Source organism: Anguilla anguilla, chromosome 6 (assembly GCF_013347855.1).
Source record: "Anguilla anguilla isolate fAngAng1 chromosome 6, fAngAng1.pri, whole genome shotgun sequence".
NCBI classification, from domain to species: Eukaryota; Metazoa; Chordata; class Actinopteri; order Anguilliformes; family Anguillidae; genus Anguilla; species Anguilla anguilla.
The window spans coordinates 10,499,226-10,518,730 of NC_049206.1; the positions used below are offsets into that span (position 1 = coordinate 10,499,226).

The following is a 19,505-nucleotide window of genomic DNA, read 5'->3' on the forward strand; positions in this document are numbered from 1 at the left end:
ATTCATTTTTTCTTGCTGTTTTAAAGTTTCCATAAATTAAAGTTATCTGTCATTTCAACAGTTAACCTGATTTTCTCATTCAGAATATAAGGTCATAGAGAATATTGAATTCATGAAAAAAATATAGTTTTCTAGTTGTATCATTTTAATCTATAAATGATGTCAATTTAAATTAATTCAAATTAAATTTCAGAACAGGAGTTATGAGTCTGTTGGTAAGTGTTTCCAGAAAGGCAATTTAATGTAAGCAAAGATGACAATCCTTCAAGTATTAACGCAGAAAATTAAAAGGGAGTTTGATTATACGTTTTTATGAAATGCCCATCAGTGGTCCTTTGATTGCTTTGTGAATACATAACTGTTTTGAAGCAGAAAACACTGTTTGCGTTACATGATCATTTTCCTCTCATCATTGACAATCTGTTTGACCTGCAGTGCATCTACGCCAGATCCTTTTGCTTGTAAGTGTGTTGTGAGACTTATCCACAGCCCTTGAAATGTGAACAATTGCAGCAGTAATAATGTTGGTTTATGATCAATTAAACACACAGTAGGGGATGTATGGAGAATCCTGGAGTAGAATTCTGCAGTAACGCTTTAGCAAGACAGGCTTCTGAATCAGAAGCCTACCAGATGCTTGCATTGATATGGCACGTTGTGAAACCTCCTGCATTTGCAGATATTTGGAGGCAGCAACCATTGTATCCATGCATCTGTCACTACCTTCCCCTGAAAGATCTTTCCTCAAACTTTCTTCTTGACAGAGGCATGCTTGTGTGGGAATGTTTTTGACATCAAAAAAAGCAGTTGCTACCCTTGTTGATTCTCAGATAGATTTACAGCTGTGTACCTTAAACATATGCTGACTTTTCAACATATTTTACAATTCCTTTGTCTCGTGCAAGCATTGAATACAAAGTAAATCGCACTGCATTTCAAGAGAGTTGTAAGAACACAATTTCACTTCAATAAAATAACTGATAATTAAAATGTTTTGGGATGTATAAAAAGCTAATAATATGAATGTGCGTTATTTTGTATAATGTACCCCTGTGTACATTAGAAGTATTTGCACAGGCCCGCAAAATGGATGAACTGCCAGTTTCGATTGCAAACACACACACCCACACACACATCCACCCATCCTGTGGTCACATACGTACTCACATACACATTCACACGAGGCGGGCGACTCTCACACTGGCCCACAGTTTGAGAAAGGCGCGCCCCCCTGGTTGCCGGGCCCGTTTGCTGATGAACCCCCGGCCCGGGACCCCCGCACAGCAGCCGGCCCGCGGCGTCGTACGGAACGGGGGCGGCGCCCGAGCGTGGCGAGCTGGGTAATGAGAGCGGCTGCCTTCGGCCCGCGCCTCGCCAGCGCTGGACGGGCCGCTCGGGTCCGTCTGTCACGTAACCCCCCGGCCAGGGCTGGGGGATCAGACCTCCCCGACTTCAATTTAAACCCCCCCCTCCTCCAGTCTCCTGAAACCGGGAGCGTGGTACAGGTGACAACCCCGCTGTTTAATATCCCAGCCCCAGACACCTCCCAGCCGAAGCCCGCTGACCTCTCAGACTCCTCTCGGCCTGTTTATTAAACACGCGGCTTGTTTGGCCCTGATATAAACCCAAATGACAATAAACACCGAGGTCTGTCGCGAGGGGGCAGGGGCGGAAGCAGCGCCTGCGGGGGCCATGTTTCTGAGCTCCGGGAAGCAGCCAATCCCTGTGCTGAGCGTTATGTCTTTTTTAATGGCCACGGCGTAATATTTATTAGGGAGTTTTATTACACTATCTTGCATAACGAGTACTGTTTATGATAGCGAGACTTACCAGCAAGCAATGGCGGCATTAAAAATGCAAGGTATTCAAGTCCCTTTTAATTTGAACTCTAAAATTCATTGCGAGCCCGCGTTTCAGCTCGAATGGGAGTAGATTGGCAGGATTTTCTCTGCGTTCCGTGCCTTTTTGACACTTTACATTTAGCCTGAAGTGAAACGTGTCAGATTGCGCAGATACACTTTTTTCAGGAGTTATTCAGTTGATTAATGATCGCGGATACAAGCGTCAACTTGTTGTGTTTCCCAGATTGATTTCAGCTCCTTGGAAAAAGAAATTATGCCATTGATGTGGGTATTGAGGCTAAGTGAATAAGCATGGAAATTTGCTTTAACACCGAGCTTAGAAAGATTTTACGTGTTACACCTGTCACATCCAGCTGCATTCTGTTTGTAATGGCTTATAAGCAGGACCACTTAGTTTTAATCCTTCTGAGTGCGTCCACAGAAACCTCTGACACTCATTAAATGCTGTTGCAGACCAAATGGCCTGCAAATCCCGCATTGTGCCGCATCACAGTCTTTCACTAGCCCGCGCAGAACTGAAAGACAGAAGAGGAGAGCTGAATTTGTCGAAGGCTGGCGTCTTTGTTCAGAGAGGCCTCCTCCCGCTCACTCAGTCACTCTGATGGAACGCTGATGGCGACGCCAGCGACGGTGACGGGCACTCTCTAACCGGCCCTGCTCTCACGCGCCCGTGCGCCGGGAAGTGACGGACAGGGCCGCGCCCGCCCGCGAAGCGGATTTGCAGGGACGCGCGTGATCGCCATGGAGATCTGCCCGCTCGCCTTAACCGGATTTCCCAGGATGCAGCTGCCACGGCTTGAGGTCAGCACTTGAGAGTGATGGTGGGGAAGGGGGCCGGATGGGCCCTGGTTAGGAGTCAGGCTTCACATGTCCACAGTTTGAAATGAAATCAGAACGCTTATGACCAAGCAGGACTGCCTCTTTGCTCCTCTTCAGAGCCTTCCAGTCACCTCTGTTGGCCTTCGCTCACATTGAAGTTTATGGTTTCTTGAAAATAAAAAGTTTAAAAATGACAACAACAAAAAAAAACATTCACAGCAAGCCCTGTAAATTATGCATTGGGAGTCGAAATGCATGAAGGCCAGGCGAAGATTGGCAGGGACGACAGGGGGAACCCCGAGATTAGTGGTCCCTCCACTTCTTTACATCCAGCGCTCCCCCCCCCCCTCCAAACTCAGACGACGCCTCACAACGGCAGCGGGCCCGCGGGCCGCGAGCGCACGCCAGTCTCAGATCCGAATCCCCGGCGCACCTCCTCCCCGTATTTCAGGTTCGCCCAGCTGTAAAATTGCCTGTCCCATCGGCGCAGTGTAATTTTCCCCCTCGCTTCGGTTATCCTGCATAAATATTCTCTGAATAATAGATGAGCGGCTCACTCCTACACTTTGCCTCAGCTTTTTTTTTTTTGATCAATTAGTAAGTCAATTAAGGATGGGGGGCGGGGGGGGGTAGCATTTTTTTGGCTCCCCCGTTCCAGAGACATGAGGCAGCACCCGTTGTCAATATTAAAAATGCATCATCCGCTCCTTCCCATCTTTAATTGTTCTCAGGAGCCCTTTGTAAGGATGCCATGGTGCTGTTATTGTGTTGTTGTTGGGGTTACTTTTATATTTATATATGTATAATTTTTTATTTTGTTCGCCATTCACGCGCCCCAGCTTGTGAATTAGTCACGTCTGACTGAGCGGTGTTTAATGGTGAGTGATGAACTCCCTGTCTGTTAACGGGACGTGTTAAACGTTGCCCCGCCAGCGCCGTAAACAGATTTACCCGACGTCTCTGGAAAGGTCCACGCGGTACGCGGAAGCGGCGACTTTGGGAGAGTTGCAGGCGGGCGGGCGGGGCGCTTCGCCCAAGGTGCCCGGGCCGCTCAGTCGCTGCCGCCGCCGGGAGCTGGCGGACCGGGAGCGGGCCGGCGGTAACGGGTCACGCCCAGTGTAATGTATACACCGGGGCGCTCGGGGGGTATGAATAACGGCGCCGCACCGGTGACAGGCCGGTAGATCACGCCGCCGGCTGCGGACGCCGCCCAGCAGATAGGAGGGGGGAGAGGAGCGGCGGCCGGGCGGGGGCGGGGGGGGGGTATTGATGAAGTGCCTGTCGGAGCCGGGAGCGCGGCTGAATGTTCTGCCCCGCGCCGCGGAGACCACATTACCGCAAAGGTCACGGCATGCGTTAGCCCGCCCTCGCCAAAAATAAAAATAAATAAAAAGAAATAAACGAACTCTCCGATAAAAACGGTGGGACATCGGGCGCGGACACCGCCGCCGTGGACCCGCCGACGTCACGCCGCCGTTAGCAACCGAGACACACATCCGGTTTCCAGGTGAACGGGGCCGGCGGTGAGCGGGCGGAGGGACCCGGCGGGCCGGTTTTGGCGGGTGTGCTGGATGTTTCCGCGGGTCTTCCGCCTGCCCTCCGCCGCCGCCCTTCATGGGGCCCGTTTAAAAAGGTCACGTCTGCGGGCGGTTTGATTCTGAGGAGGCGCGGCGCCTTTAATGTGGCGTGAGTCAGTGTTCGGCATGCCTCATTCAGAGCTGTGAATGTCAGTGAAATCCGTCTCCACCCCACCCCCCCCCTCCAGCTGGACGGCACATCGTCTCGTTCTGCTGCCTTTTTTAAGTGCCACTCTCGTTTTCATCAGGACCCCTTTTAAATAGTAATGAGAGGCTTGCGTTGCGTCCCTCTCGCTTTGGCCGCCTGGCCTGGCTGTGCAGGGACAGGGGCCTGTGCTTTGGTGATTCCCTTAGGGCTTGTTAGCCGCAGCATGCTGCTGCAGGTAACCAGCTGGAGAGTAGCAGAGCGGTGTAGGCCCTGTTGCAGAGCATCACCTAATCCTCCAGAACGGCTCGATAACTGAATCAATACCCCCATACACGGGGCTGCGAAGCGCCCACCTGTGCTCCAGGGGGCGCTAGTGGGAGCAGGGTGCTGTGGGCTTAGGAGGAGCAGGTGCCTAACGATGGCGTTAGACTGGGAGACGAACGCTGGATGGAAGATGGCGGGCGTCGAGCTGACGATGCGACGGCAAGAGCGTCGGGTGGGAACGCGGCCCCAGGACTGAGCAGGGGGAGGGGCCGGCCTGGGGGGGGGAGCAAGGCTTTGTGCTGAACAAACGCACCTGTTACCGTAGAGACCGCGGCCCAGCTGCCGATGTTGACGTCTCTGGCAGCTCCGGGCTTCCCGTGTGAGCGCGGGAGAATGCGTGCGAGGGCTGGGCGCCCGCGGGCCCCGTCTCCACGGCAACCGGAAAAACACAACAGCTCAGCGAGAAATCCAAGAGGATACGGGAGCCCTCTTTCTGTTCTCTCTTCCCCTTTTTTTGTTTGGCGGATCATCTTCCTTTGAGGCGAATTACAAAAAGCCGATTGTTCCCGGATGCGAGCGTCGGCGATTGTTGACGGAGCGCGAGCAGAGCGCTCTACCTGCCCTTTTCCTCCCCGCTTTGTTGGAGGCGCTGCCAGGCTTCAGCGTGTGTGCGTGTCCCCCCGTCTCCTATTCAGACGAAGCTGAGAACGTGCGAGGGAACCCTGGGACCGTTTGCGGGGCCCTGGGACTGTTTGCGGGGCCCTGGGACCGTTTGCGGGGCCCTGCGGTATTCGCTGTGAGATCGGCGGCCCTTGGACTCGTCTCAGGGATGCAGTTTGCCGCTCCGCGCCCGGCGCGTCCAGTGCACACACTCTCGCTGGGTATTTTCATAGCGCACACAAAGGAGCGCGTGTTTGGTTACAAACAAATTGCATAAGTGCTCTGAAATCCTATCCTGTGGCTTTGACAGTCTGGTGCCAGCCATTGTCTCTGCTGTCAAGTGTGCCTGCAGAATGTCTTACGCACCGAGACTGCGTTTATTCAAAGCTGGAACCCCCCCCCCCCGCCCTCCTCCCCCCATTATGAGGACGGAGTCTCTGCCGCAGGTCTCCCGCTTTCGGCATTGCGTAACCACCCGAGATGGGACGCCACACAGCTCAAACTGTGCGTGAGAGGCGCGGTGGCACCCCCCCCCTCCCCCCGCCCCCCTGCACATTCCTCACCTCCTAGCATGATGGCCACCTGCGATGGTCTCCCACGACGATGACGGCAAACACCGCAAAGGTGGTCAGGCGAGCGTGGCCGGTCGGGGCGCCACTGACGTCCCTGTGGGCCGAATCGCATTCCCCGCCCTGTTCCCGCCCCTCCTACCTGTTCCCTCCAGCAAGGAGCTCTAAAGGTACGCTGCCGGTTCAGAATGCCCCCCCCCTCCTCCCCCATACGTGAGAAACGTGACAGAGTGCCCCAGCTTGTTTTCGTACGCCCCTCAGCCCCTCCGTTTTTGGGCGCTGGGTTGTGTCTCCCGCCTGCCGTTTCCTGTGCTCTCCCTGCGCTGTGTGAGGAAGACGCGTCTGGCGCGTGGACGTTTGAGTCAGAGCCCCCCGGGGGGAGCTCTTTGAGTCGCGCGCTCTGTCGTCGCGGTTCAGAGCGGGGCTGAGCGGAGACCGGGCCCCAACAGAAGGCTCCTGCGCCCGCTTCATCACGATGTCACAAACACCGGGGCTGCCGAGCCGGATCCAGAGAAACGTCTTTCAGGCGTTGAGATTGTTTCTCAAAAAACAAATTCCCCCGCAATTACCTCACAGCAAGGCTTTTTTTTTTTTTTTTTTTGATCTTTGAAGATCCGGGTGGGCGGAGCTCGTCGGCGCGGCTTGAGTGACAGCACCCGGCGACGTAAAAAAACCCGAAACCCCGCAGACGGTCTCTCAGGCAGACGAGGCCTCCTGGACGCCTGTAATTAGGCAGCTGCCGCCGAAGCACGCTAGCGCTCCAAGCAGCTCGTTACTGCGCGTAGCGCAGCGAGGCTTCGCCCAGCACAGCCGCTGCTTTGCGTCGCGTTTGTGTAGCGCCTGTCACCGTCGCGGATCCGCTCCGCAGAAGGGCAGGGAGCTCACTCCAGCCGCCGCCGACGCGCACAACGCACCCGGGGCGATGCGCGGCAGCCATTTTGTGCCGGAAGGCGCGCCGCCCGTAAGCCGAGGTGGATCGGAAGGGAAACAGTCGCTCGGCCCGGCCTTGTCTTCCGTTAGCCGCTGTTTGTTTTTTGCCGGCGGTCTATGGGCTGGAACACAAGCCCCCGGGGAGCGTGTGCGCGCGATAAAGCTCGCGGACGCCCCTCAGTGAGCAGCCCTGCTTTACCGGGAGCAGTGTTCCGTCGCCCCGGTCCTCCGCTCTCCCGCCATCGGCGCGGGCGTCACACTTAATTATCACCATCCATCACCGCGTGCCACTCGTGCGAGGATATCACAAGGCCTTTATTTAGTCTCAGAATTGGATCCGCCAAGGATCGCGGCAGGGCCGCCTTCCAGTTCCCCCCTCCTCGTCCTCTGATGCGTATCAGGGAAGGAGGCGAGCGCGGTTATGGAAATGCAGGGGGACTGTTGCATCGTGGGTAATATTTTCCCACTGGCCCCTTGTGGCCCAGCCTGAGCTTATCTTTAATGCCCTTGAAGGCAGATGCAATTTTGAGTTTCGATGCCTTTTGTTTTTCCAGTTTTTACTGTTCCGGTGTTGAAGCCTTTCTGCTTCTATTTGCATTTGAATGAATATAAATCATGCAGGCCTGTGTGTTTTTATTTTTAGGCGTTGGCACCAGCCTGGCATCTAGTTACAGGTCAGTCCTGTAGGTGTGGAGATGGTGGAAACACTCGATGCGTAGCCCCCCATCTGTTCTGAGCTGCTGTCGGCGCTATTCCTCGCTGTTTCCAGGTGCGGTGTGTCCTGTACCTTCCGAAATGAATTTGTTTTGCGGCGATGAGGTTCGTGCAGATCGGGGGCTGACGGGCGGTCCGCTGGCTGTGCCGTTTGATTGGGTCCCAGTCAGCGGGACTGTGATTAGGCCCGTAGTAGCGCTGCCATGCTCTGCTTGCCCTGGTAATTAGACCAGGCCAGGCACCGGTGCGCACAGCGCCCCCCTCCCCTCCCCTCTCGCTCCGAATGGTCCTTCCCCTGTCCCCGCCCCTCCCTCCCACATGAGCTCGGTTTCTCAACTGAGAAGCTTCCCCACAACAAGCCAGAGGTAATTATACTATAATTTAAGCCGTTGAGTAGGTTTTTTGGAATGTTTTTTTTCTTCTTCAAAATTCTGAGTCAGTGTTCTAGAACTCCATTGCCTTCACTTTTCTGTTATGAAGGGGGGGGGCGGGGGGGTAGGCGAGGTAACGGGGATGAAAGGCGCAGTAGAGAATGGAAGGGCCCGGGCTCCTGCCTGGGGGGGGGGGGGGGGGGGGGGTGGCCCCCTCCTTTAAAACCTCTCAGCGTTTACAAGCCTGTGGGGTTGTCAGGGCGCTCTCCGCGCAGCGCTACCTGTTCCGCATTAAAGGAGATGTTCCGTTAAACTGTCAGCAGCCGCATGGCGGGGATGATGAACGGCCCGGCCGCGGGGCGCACTAATGCGCTTTAAACAGGAAGGAGGGATCCTGCCCTCTCTCCAAATACAAAACCACCCATTCCTCCTCCCCTACCGCGCCCGCTCTCGCTGGGACCGGGGCCTGGAGCGCTGAGCACTGCGGACCGCAGCACCGGGAGACAGACGCGTTACCTCGACCGGGGGCCAAATTCTGAGCAGGGGTTTGGAGAGCCGGGGCAGACGACACTGGACGTTAGCTAGGACGGGCGAGGACACTCCGAAATTCCACGGACTCGGTCTCATTCGCTTATATACGGGGTGTGCGGGAGAGGCGCTCGGTTTCCGTGTTGTTATCTCCGCGCTGGGGGATTCTGGGAGAGCGCTGGTTCCAGATGCAGCTATCTGCCATCGGCAGCGAGGGGTTATCTGCGCTGGCAGGAGCGGAGCTGCCTCACGGGCCAGCCGCACGGGAGGATCTCTCTCGCTGCAGGACGGCCGATAAACAAGTCCTCAAGACCGCCGCGTTTAAAAAACAACAACAGCAGCGGTAATGACGCACTCAGACTTCCTTCGGTTTCGCAATCTTTTGACTTTGAAAAGTCTTCGGGTCCGTCTCATTCCCTCTCTCTCTTTCTCGGTTTTCTGAAACTTCTCCACTTCTGCGGGTCAGCACGGCTGCTTCTGTCTCTTATGCGTCGGTGGTTGTTCTCTCCCCTTTCATCCACCGTAGCGCTCACCTCGTCTGGTAGCGAACGGCAGTCGACACGGCTGGCCATACGTGTGACCCCTGCGCGTCTTTACTGTAAACATGTTTATCTGATAAGCCAGCCGCCCTACGGAGAATGAGCCTCCACCCGCACCATTCGCCGCCGTGTGAGGAACAACGCCGGTTTTGTTTTGTGTGACAAATCACCAGTGACATTCGCTTAGTTCTGTGCTGCCAGTGCTATACGGGCGGGAATTACTGTCAGCAGAATTTGAATTTGAATTGCATAGCTTGAATTTGTATTGCAATAATTTGAATTTGTAATGTTTAAGCTAATTTATCGTATTGGAAAATTTAATTTGGATTGCATAACTGCATAATTGCATAGCGTTCAGTATGCTTTCTAATTCAGTTCTTGTAATTCAGTTTTCTCCTAACGTACATTTGGGCGCTTCATGGATAAAGCAAACTGGCAGAGATTCAGTCAAACTGCGAACAGAGGTTAGCACCTTAAGCAGTACCAACAGTTTTTAAGTGTGAATGACCAGAGACCAAACTCACAGGTAGGCTACATAATGCCCCCTGAAGCCAGACAGGATAAGCCACTATGAGAAAATAAAAGTAAGTTCTTGTTGGGCTGTTTAAGAGATTAGAGTTCTGGCAACAGCTAATGCCTCACAATACATTTACAGAATTTAGAACAAGCATATCCAATAGAAGCCTACTTTGCACATTCCACTGGCTTAGAGGTTAGGGGGGATGACAGATGACACATTAGCTAAATAAGGGGTTATTAAACAGTTTTTCGTATGATTGCGTTCAGCCTATGAATGAATATTGCATAGTTGTCATCTCAGACTGTATGTCTAAGACACGCACTCGAACACCCAGTGTGGTTTTGGAGAAAATATGTTCTATATGTGTGCTGTAGCCATTAAAATGGATTCGGAAACAACAGTTTCGGCTGGTAGTAATTGGTGTAAATTGAACTGTCAGACACAGACACCTGAGGCACATTCAGAGGCAAGCAACAGCTATGAAAGGCTTGTTAGGCTGTTTCATACGGACCCATTTGCTCAAGTGTGCGTATGTACAGTGAGCATGTGTATGCGTGTGCGATTGAGTGCGTGAGAGACAGAGAGAGAGAGAGAAAATGAGCAATGCTCATAATTCCAACAAGTATTCTAGATTAGGAAATTGAATGTTGGAAGGAGTTTCCGATTAGCTGTAATGGGACTGTCTATGGAGGGGAGGGGTGTGACATGGAGGCTTCCGACAGGTGTCTTGGGAATTCCATGGAACTGCGGCACCTGACACACCGTGGTTTGTTAGGTACTTTACGTCTTATCTGCTTTCCTGTTTATGGAGGAAAAAAAAATTCTGGGAATACAGTGCTACTGGAAGAGTTCCATAACAGACCTTGGCATGGCTTTGTGTGTAATATGTGAACCAGAATGTACGTGGCTGTCTTTCTTTATTGTACAAAGGCTGCATTCCTGCAGGGTCCACAAATGAAAATGATGATTAATATATGTTCCAGGGTCACATGGCTTTGTGGCTTGTCTTCAAAGCGGGCGGGTCATCATCCGTCTGTACACAAAGAGACTCATCGCCGTGTTGGAGTAAAAAAAAAATATTTTTTTACGGTTTTGCGTTGGAGCAAAATAAAGGTCAACCTTCCGGTGTTTCGGAAGCGGCTTCTTTTGCTTTTTTTTTTTTTTTTTTTTGAGAGCCTCAAAAGAAAGCCTTAATGGATTTATGTAATCATAAAGAAGCTCTGCTCTCTCCGCTGTCTAAAAAAAGCAACTTCTCTCTCCGTCTCCTACATCCCCAGCCTTTTACTTGGGCTGTCATTTAATTGCATGTAAGCTGTCATCCTTACTGGGGCCCAGGAACTACTCTTTCTTACCATTCTCTCTTTCTTTCTCTCTCACTCTGTCTCTCTCTCTCTCGCTCCCTCTCTCTCACTCTCTCCCTCTCTCAGAAAAGGTCAGACAGATTCTTTGTGGTACGGAATTCTTTTCCCGGGTCTTGTGTGAGGAGGAGCGCGTCTCTCTGCCGCGAAAGGGTGAGGCGCTCTCTTCGTTTAGGGGTGAGGGTGATCTTATTAGGGGAGCCGCGTCCCGCCAGAGAGTGGCAGCTCCCTGATTAAAGCCTGGGAGGTGTGGGGAGGGGAGAGCTGGAAATGTCAGCGGGGAGGAGGTGTGCTCTCCTGGCTCCGTAGTTTTGGAGAAGCGGCTCCTTCCCGTCGGCAGATCTAACCCCCCCCCCAAACTCCCCACCCCACACCCCCTTTCCGAGCGCAGCAGTGGAAAACACCCGACGTGGAGCTAATCAAAGCGGCCCATTCTCAGGGCACACACTGCGGAATGGCGAGGAAGACCAGAAGGCCACGCGCGGTTATGGTGGCGCTTCCTCACGGCTGCCCGCTCACATGGGTCCTGCTTCAGGACGACGCTGAGGCCCGGCAGCACCACAGGGAACCCGAGTGGCGCTGGGCTAGCGAAATGAACGCGGCTCTTTACTGCCTGCTGTTGGCCTGCCCGCTGCAGCTCAGCTGACTAATGCGATAGAGCTCATTGCCGAGTAATGGCTTTAAATGGGGATACGCGGCTCGGCCTCCGTGGGTTCCCGAGGATACCGGTTTCAACCCCGTTTTCACGCTCCGGTCCGTAATCACCGAATCGCAGCTTGCCACCAACAGCAGCCAGACTCTCCTCTCCAGGGCAGGACCCGTCCGCCCAGCGAGGGGATGAGTGGCCTACCTGCGGCCGCGCTGAATTTAAATTTTCCACTGTTCGTTTTTTTTCTTCTTTTTTTTTTTTTTGCGGTACTTCAAAGTGTCTCTCGCTCGGTTGTGTAGCTCTGAGGAGCTGTGAGTGCGGAGGTCTCTCTCTCTCTCTCGGTTCTGTAGCTCTGAGGAGCTGTGAGTGCGGAGGTCTCTCTCTCTGTCTCTCTCTCTGTCTCGCTCGCTGCGTGGCACGTTCCGGCGGCCATTTTATCCGTTCCGACAGGCTGTGATGTCACGAGCGCTCCTCTCCGGCAAAGGCTTCTTTGCGGAAAACTTTTGAGCGGTACCTGATACATCCCCAGTGATTAGCCAGCTTTACCTGTCACTCCCGGCGCTAATGGACTGAAGTTAGCATCGGTTTGAGCCGGGGAGAGTCCCCGCCTTCGCTTCGGAACAGAGAGACAGACGGGCGCAGTTATTACCGGCACATTCCGTCTCGTTGTCAGTCCCTTGGCGTGCTTCCCGATGAGGATGAAACAGCGCGGGACAGTGACTGTGAAACACGGGACAGGCAGCAGACGCCTTCACGCCGCTCGGCGGGTACGTCTGCCGCCCCTCCCTCTTTCGCTCCGCTCCCCTTTCGTGGTTCGGGTTGATGGTCCCAGATGTCGGCGGGGCACCGCCACTGAACCTGGCCTGTTTGCCAAGGCCCTTCTTTTTTTTTTCTTTTCTTTGTTCTTTTTGTGGATAGACAGGAACGTCCTCGCGCGTCCTGACTCACGCCGGGTCCAGGTGGCATCGCTGTGGCGAGACGCGGGGCTGACGTGTCAGAAGGGCTAATTGAGCAGCAGTCGTCGGGAGGCGGATTTCAAGACGCGCCGTGTCACCCTGTAAGGCCCAGCATTTACAGAAGGGCCTTTGTTTTCGGGCCCCCCCCCCTCCCCGCCCTGCGGGCTCCCGCACTGGGCTCACCCAGGCAACTCGTGTTCCTCTCCTCTGTTACAAAATGGCAGCCCGATGGCTGGGAGGATGAATCACCCCACCTTAGCCAAGCACCTTGTGTGAGGTGACTGAGGGGTGAGGCCCGTGTCCAATTGCCGTTTAAATTCAAACCGCCGTCTGTGGCGTCTGCACTGATGAGGAATTTGAGTACGATGAGGTTTTTTTTTTTTTTTGCGGAGCCATTAATCTTGACATGACTCAACGTAATGTTCCTGAGGGAGGGGTCAGGGGAGTGTTAGAGCGATATTAGAAAAACTCGGAGGTTCATATCTTCTCTTAGCCTGTCATGAGCTGTCACTTGCAGAATGCGTTCTCACGGAACACAGAGCGTTTGTTAAGCTGTGAGAGCTTGAGCACGTAACATAACCTCCTTTACAGTTTCGCAAAGTGCCAGTAGCTTTTTTTTTCAGCTTTTTGTGCAATTCCTTTCTTTTTTTTTTTTTTTACCACATAGACATCTATATACAGCATTATTAAACCCAATCCCACGTGACACCGTGCTATCCATTTTCTTCAGAAGAGGGGAAGGGATGGGGACTGGGTGAGGTTAAGTGAAATTAAGCGAAGCAGGAAGGTCACTATCCGATGAGCAAGAAAAAAAATGTTAGAGCTGCCTAATTTTACCTACCAGTGGAGCTTGACTGACAGTGTTTGAGCTCTGCTGCAGTGCAGTGGGGTTTGTGGGTATAGTTAAGGTGGGGGGGGGGGGGGGGGGGCTGCTAATTCATGCGTTTAAAAAATTCCTGCATGTAGCCATGACGATACGGGCTCGTTTTTCAGACGGCGGGGGTAATTCCTCTCCACAAATGGCTGCCCGGACAGCTAATACGCGAACACGCCATCGCCGCGGTTACATTCTTTCACCGCACGTATCGAATGTCAAAGGACGGGAAAAAAATAATAAGGAGCGCTGCTGAATTTTAAGTGTCATTACTCTGTTTTGGTGAAGAATGAGACGAATGTAATCTGGAGAGTTCATCAGGCATTAGTCACAGAGCGAGGGAGAGCGTTGGGTGAGGAAGTGTCAGTCATCTCTCTGGATTCCACTGGTCTTTGTTCTCAGCTTCCACAGCTCTGTGCTTGGGAAGAAAACGCCTCAAATGGTGCTTAAATCCTTCCTTCACGGTCTCCTACCTGTCGAGTCTCTGGCCTGTAGATGCGCCCTCGTACTGACAGTGAGAAGGCGGGGCCGTCTCTCTCACACGCGCGCGGTGGCACGGACCGAATCCGCGCGCGTGCCAAGGAAATACCATAGATGTCAGACGCTCATCTCCGCGAGAAGGTGGCAGGCCTTGTGTTTCAAACAGGCCCATTGTTTTGACTGTTTTTTTTATCGCTTTCGCACTCGTCACGTGTACCGGGTAAAATAGCGCATCGCCCGCAAACAAGACTTCCCGACGGCAGGTCCGGCAGGACGGGCGCGTCTGGCTTTGGGTTCCCTGGACGGGCGCCAGGGCGGCGTGTCGCTACGGCGTCCCGCTCCACTCCCACTTCATTCTGCAAACGCTCCCTCTGCATCCCCCAGGAAGATGGCGCTCATAAACATCATCAGAATGGTAATTACACTCAAGCAGTGAATAATAAATCATATGCCGTTTATTACACATGCTGTTCATTGGCTCAACAGACACGCTCAACCAGCGAGCGCCTGACCACGTTGCGCTGGCGCAACATTAGCGTGACGCGGCGGCGGTAACGAGATGAATAGGGGGCCCGCACGGTCTCCACGGTGCAGTTTCTAAGTCCGGCGTGGCGCGGCTGCTGGGATGATGCTACCGGCTCTAATTAAGCATAATATACTGTGAACCCCCCCGAGCGCGTATAGCTTCCCTCAATGCACAGCGCGCATATAAAAGCCTGCTATGCACAGCAGCCGCTGTGGCTTTAGTAAATATTCGGGGCCTGTTGTATTGATGGGCCGAGAGCCGCTGGCTGGTGTGATAAATCTTCCTGAGGCGGTCCCGCTGTGCTCTGGCTGGGTGTTACTGCAGTGTCCAGGAACGCGGGACGGTGATACCAGCACAAGCGTCCTTACTCCTACCCTGGAAAACCCCTCACCACGAAACTGTACAGTTCAGTAGCAGCAACAGCGGCCCACGTGAGCCCCGCCTCCTACAGCGAGGATTGGGCCAGAAAAGCCTAGAACGACCCCCCCCCCCAACCCACCCCCCCTCCCCAGAGAGCACAACAACGTGGGCCAGCTCTCTCAGGAATCCCATGGTGCACCTCTGCTTTTCCCCCACTATCTTTATCTGGCCTCCGCACCTCTTGAAAGCTTGTTTAAAAGTTCTGTATTGCAGAGCTGCCCGCCTTTCTGCTGTACCGTGTGCTGTACAGCGAGGGCGAGAAGGTCTGTGCGCTGGAGCCGGCTGGGATTCGCAGCGCTAGCAGTCTCGTGACCGAGGGTCTCTGGGGGGGGGGGGGAGAGTTTGCTTAAAGAGACGGCGTGTTTGTGTGCGGTGTGTCCACACGCTGGAGTGTGTGCGTCTGTCTGCGTGCGTTTGGACAGAACATATCGATCTTGGCGCTCACTCAACACCCTCTCATTTACCGAGATCCGCAAGTTTCTTCCTTAGTTTGTGTGTCTGTCTACTCGCCTTTGTGTTGTCCGGTGCAAACGTTGGGCCTGATTTGAACACAGCCCCACCGTAGCGCCGCATCGGCCGTTCACCCTGAGCGGAGGCTAATCCGGTGTTCAGCTAGCATTCCTGCGTCAGCGTGAGATTAGCAGGCTCCCGGTCTAATCTGCGGAGAGCCTGCGGCTCGGCGTGCAGGAGAGAGCACGCGGAGGGACGGCTTCGCTCGGGCTCCTGGAACTTCTTTTGTTCGCCACCTCAGCTTCCCCCGCGCTCCCCTCTCCTCCCTTCCTTCTCCTCGGCAGTTGCCATGGTTACTCGCTCTTCTCTTCGCCGAGCGAAAGGTGTCACCTTGGTGAAGGAAGCCGGGCGCTTGACCACCTGACGCCCGGTAGCCAGCGCTGGGTGATTTAGCGTCGGTTTGGCCTCCGCAGCTCCAGCGCTGTGCCGAAGGAAGGATAACACCAGCTCCCCCCCGTCTGCCACCGCAGAACGTGTTTGCCGTCTCACAGGGACGGTGTTTTAATGCGGGTACCGCAATCTGTAAATCTGACTCAAATGTCACAGTATGTTTTAGGCTTTTTGAGATCCGAGATGTGTGAGATTATTTTGGCGCATGACGTGCACAAATATTTGACTGTCTCATTGAAGCTTTTGATCTGTCTGCTGTCATGGAGACGGCTAGGTGCCGGTGAATGGGGAACTGATTTAAAAGGACTGGATTTCGAGACGCCCGGGCTGAAGTTCAGGGCTTTGCCACAGTCGAGTGAGGCTGAGAGACACGTGTGTGTGTGTGTGTGTGTGTGTGTGTGTGTGTGTTTTCCTGGTGCACCTGCGCATCTTTGTTGGTGCGAATGCGTTTGTGTTCATGCCTGTGTGTATCAGAATATGAGTGTGTACGTGTAGGCAGCACTACTGGACCTACATACATTCGAAGAAATGTGAGGGGAATACCTCTGCTTACACGCAAAGAGTTTGGGCTCAGGCAGGTGCCAGCGACCCAGAATCCCCGGCCTCCCTGCGCACGGTCCGTCCCAGCAGGTGCAGCGTTTCGGGGCCGTGACCCAGAAAGACAGCGGAGTAAATCCGGCTCTAAACGCGCCCGTCCCGTCTAGCTCGCCGCTCTCAGAACCGCAGCCCAGTCCCCGGCCTCTGGGATCCCCCCTCCGCCGCTCCGCGTTTGTCCCTTACCCCCGGGAGGCCCGCGTCTGTGAGACGCTGTCAAGCGCGCTTTACAGAGCGCCGCTTCACGGGCGCGGGCCGCCACGTCCGGGCGGGGCTTTGAGGGTTTCGGCGGTGTGAAGTCGACGCGGGGATTAAGGCGGCTGCTAGGACCTGAAGAGCGCGTGGCGGCGCGATGTCGCCCCGGCCCTCTCGTGCTCGCGCCCCGTCTCTGCGTGAGCTCTGGAGGGGACGCGTCTTTACCGGATAGCACCGCGCCCTGGCGCTCGGCGCGCTTCCTGGCTCCCGTACGCCGCTCGGACCACGACGCGTGCTGTACCAAACATGGACGGGTCTGGAAATTATTTGTGCAGGGAAACAAATATGAGAAAGGGCCCCCCTGTGCATGCACACGCTCATACACACCCCTCTACGGGCCCCTTGGACCTGTTGGTGCCCATGACAGCTTACCCTGTCATACCCCCTTAGCACTGATGCCCTGGTACCGAGGCAGAGACTTGATTTGATTATGGTATTTGTGAACCCACTCCCTGAGCTGGCCAGTGGAGGATGGGCCCCCTACTGAGTCTGGTTCCTTCCCAGGTTTCTTCCTACTTGTCTTCCAGGGAGTTTTTCCTGGCCACTGTTGCCTCTGGCTCGCTCTGTGGGGGTTTAGGCCAGGGTAAACGATGGAGCAAATTTGGGACAAATCCTTTGTACATAAAATCTGCTATATAAATAATATTTGATTGATTGATGGATTGATTTATGGCACGCAGAACCAAGATCAAGTAAATGTGTCCTTCTGTCTTTCTAAAGAAGAAAAACTGTATACTATCCAGAATACTATCCTCATAAGGCATGAGGTTCAGTGCATTCGTATGATCCAAATAGACCAAAGATCCATTAAAATATGTGTACTTCACTGGCAGGATTGTGCATTTTACAATGGATTTATGGTCCATCTGCTTCAGGTACCGTAGGGATGTGCCTCCCATCCCTTCCCCACAACTTTATACACACGTTGGTTAGTAGTGTTGCATCGTGTTAGCATAGCGCAGAATGTGCTTTTAACAATACCCACGATGGCTGTCATGCAGGGATACCAGGCGGTAGGCTTTAGTTGGCTAAATGGAAATGTATTAATGGTTGTAACAGGGCCCTGTTGCACAATGGTGGCAGGAATAATGGCAAGCTTTTTATTTGTACTCGTCTAATTGCTAGGTTTGTGCTGTTCCAATTGCTAAATTTCTCAGATTTCTTTTTCTATTGACGCACTCGCTTGTTTCATTTTAATGTTTTTATTCATTTATTTTAACTTGCATGTGTTCCAAAAAAACAACAGTAATTAATTTCAGGACTATTGGCAGGTTATTTAAGGGCGTTTTGCTTGTCATAATGGCACCTTTATTAATAGCTGGCAATCCGTACGTAAAATCTAGTGGCAGTACACCAAAACTGATGGCTCTCCAAACAAACTATTCATTCAGCTGTTTCATTTTTTGAGCTGTTTGCGATTGCACCATAATATAAGAGTCATTAAGTTACTTTCCATCTTGAATAAATGTTGGTAGCTTACCTGCAAAGACCATTGATCTCTGTTGCATGGCCAATTGTAGCCCGGGGCAACAGGTGTCACTGAATGCACTAACAGCTTGACATCCACGTGGGTCGCTCGGTCGGTTCATATGTGTGAGAGGCTTAGTTTTGTGTATACAGAGCAGCGTTGAAAGAAGCAGGCCTAGTCCTTTCCCACCAGATCTGTAAACATTATTGATTACATACAGTGCTCTTAAATACAGATTTATAAAACATTTATGAGCTGGCAGCCTTAGTTAGCTCTTTGGCATTCTCAGCCTGTCAGCTTTGACTACAGCAGTGTTGTCCGTCCCGCTGGAGAGTGGATGTGAGTGGGAGTGTGTGTGTGTGTGTGTGTGTGTCTCCGAGTGCTCGTGTTCAGACCTAGCAACCCGACGGACTTGACGCTCACCACTAGCCTCCTGTTCGCCTGAGAGCTCGCCCTCCTCTCTGGCACGCTACCACCGTCACCCAGCACCCAGCGACGAAGCGGGCCAGTGTGTCTCTACCGACTGCGTTACACACTGCGCCGTGTCGCCGTTCGCCTTCCCCAGTGGAGTTACGGTCGTAACGATCGCCGCGGCGTCCCTCGGCAGTAGATACCGCGTCCATCGATCCCTCTCTGGCGCTCACACGCTACGGACCGGGCCTGCTCGCCGTGCAGCGCGCATCGATCCGCCGCCGTACCGTCGCGTTCGCCGTTCGGGTCCCATCGATCCGTCGGGGGGACTCGCTGTACGCAGACACACGGAATAGGCTCTGCACTCTGCACAGGGTGTTCTTTCATTACAGAAGTGACATAGGAACCCAGTCATTTACACTCACCCTCGATATACAGTGAGACTGGAGGAGTGCCGGCGTGTGGATCCTTTGCTCCTCTTGTTTCCCGGTTCCCTCTGTCTCATTGCGCGCGCTCATTAGCCTTTTGGCTCTGTCACCTCTTCAGTTCTGTCCCTGGGCATACATGCTGCTGCAGTGCTGAGCTCGGGGATCAGAGGGGGTTTCTCTGGGGTTTAAAATGTGTTGAAGCCGGTACAGGATTCACAGCTTAAACGCGAACGAGGTTCGGTGCTGGCGGATCTGATGGCACGACCGATTGTCCGGTCAGGACCACAAACCAGACCTTTTTCAGTCGAAATCTGGGCGTCTGGCAACCCTAGGTCTCTCCCTTTTCATAATGGAAAGACCAGCCTGAAGGGGGATTTCAGGCACGGGTTTCAGAAACGCCGTGTTTTTGCCCAGCCAGTGCAGCGTGCTTTAATATTTCACTGTCGCATTTACTTACCTGTAGCTGAAGAGGATGTAGACTGTTATTCATTTTATTGTTATGAGAAAATTGCCAATTTTATTTGATGATTTACTCAGAATAGAGATTTCCATGGTCTTCATAATGCTTGTTATAGTCGGGCTGTAAAATGCATTGTTAAGCGCGGGATTCCTGGGGCATCTTCATAGTTATGTGTGCAGTTCTAAATGAAGAACGACTGGAGGATCTTCCGAAGAGCTGTTTCTC

At 53.3% G+C, this 19,505-nt stretch overlaps 1 protein-coding gene across 18 annotated transcripts in view; it reads left to right on the forward strand.

Annotated features, from left to right (window-relative positions):
• ptprfb (protein tyrosine phosphatase receptor type Fb) overlaps positions 1-19,505 on the forward strand; it is a 206,363-nt gene that overhangs the window by 101,461 nt on the left and 85,397 nt on the right. The gene's annotated exons all lie outside the window — the stretch shown is intronic.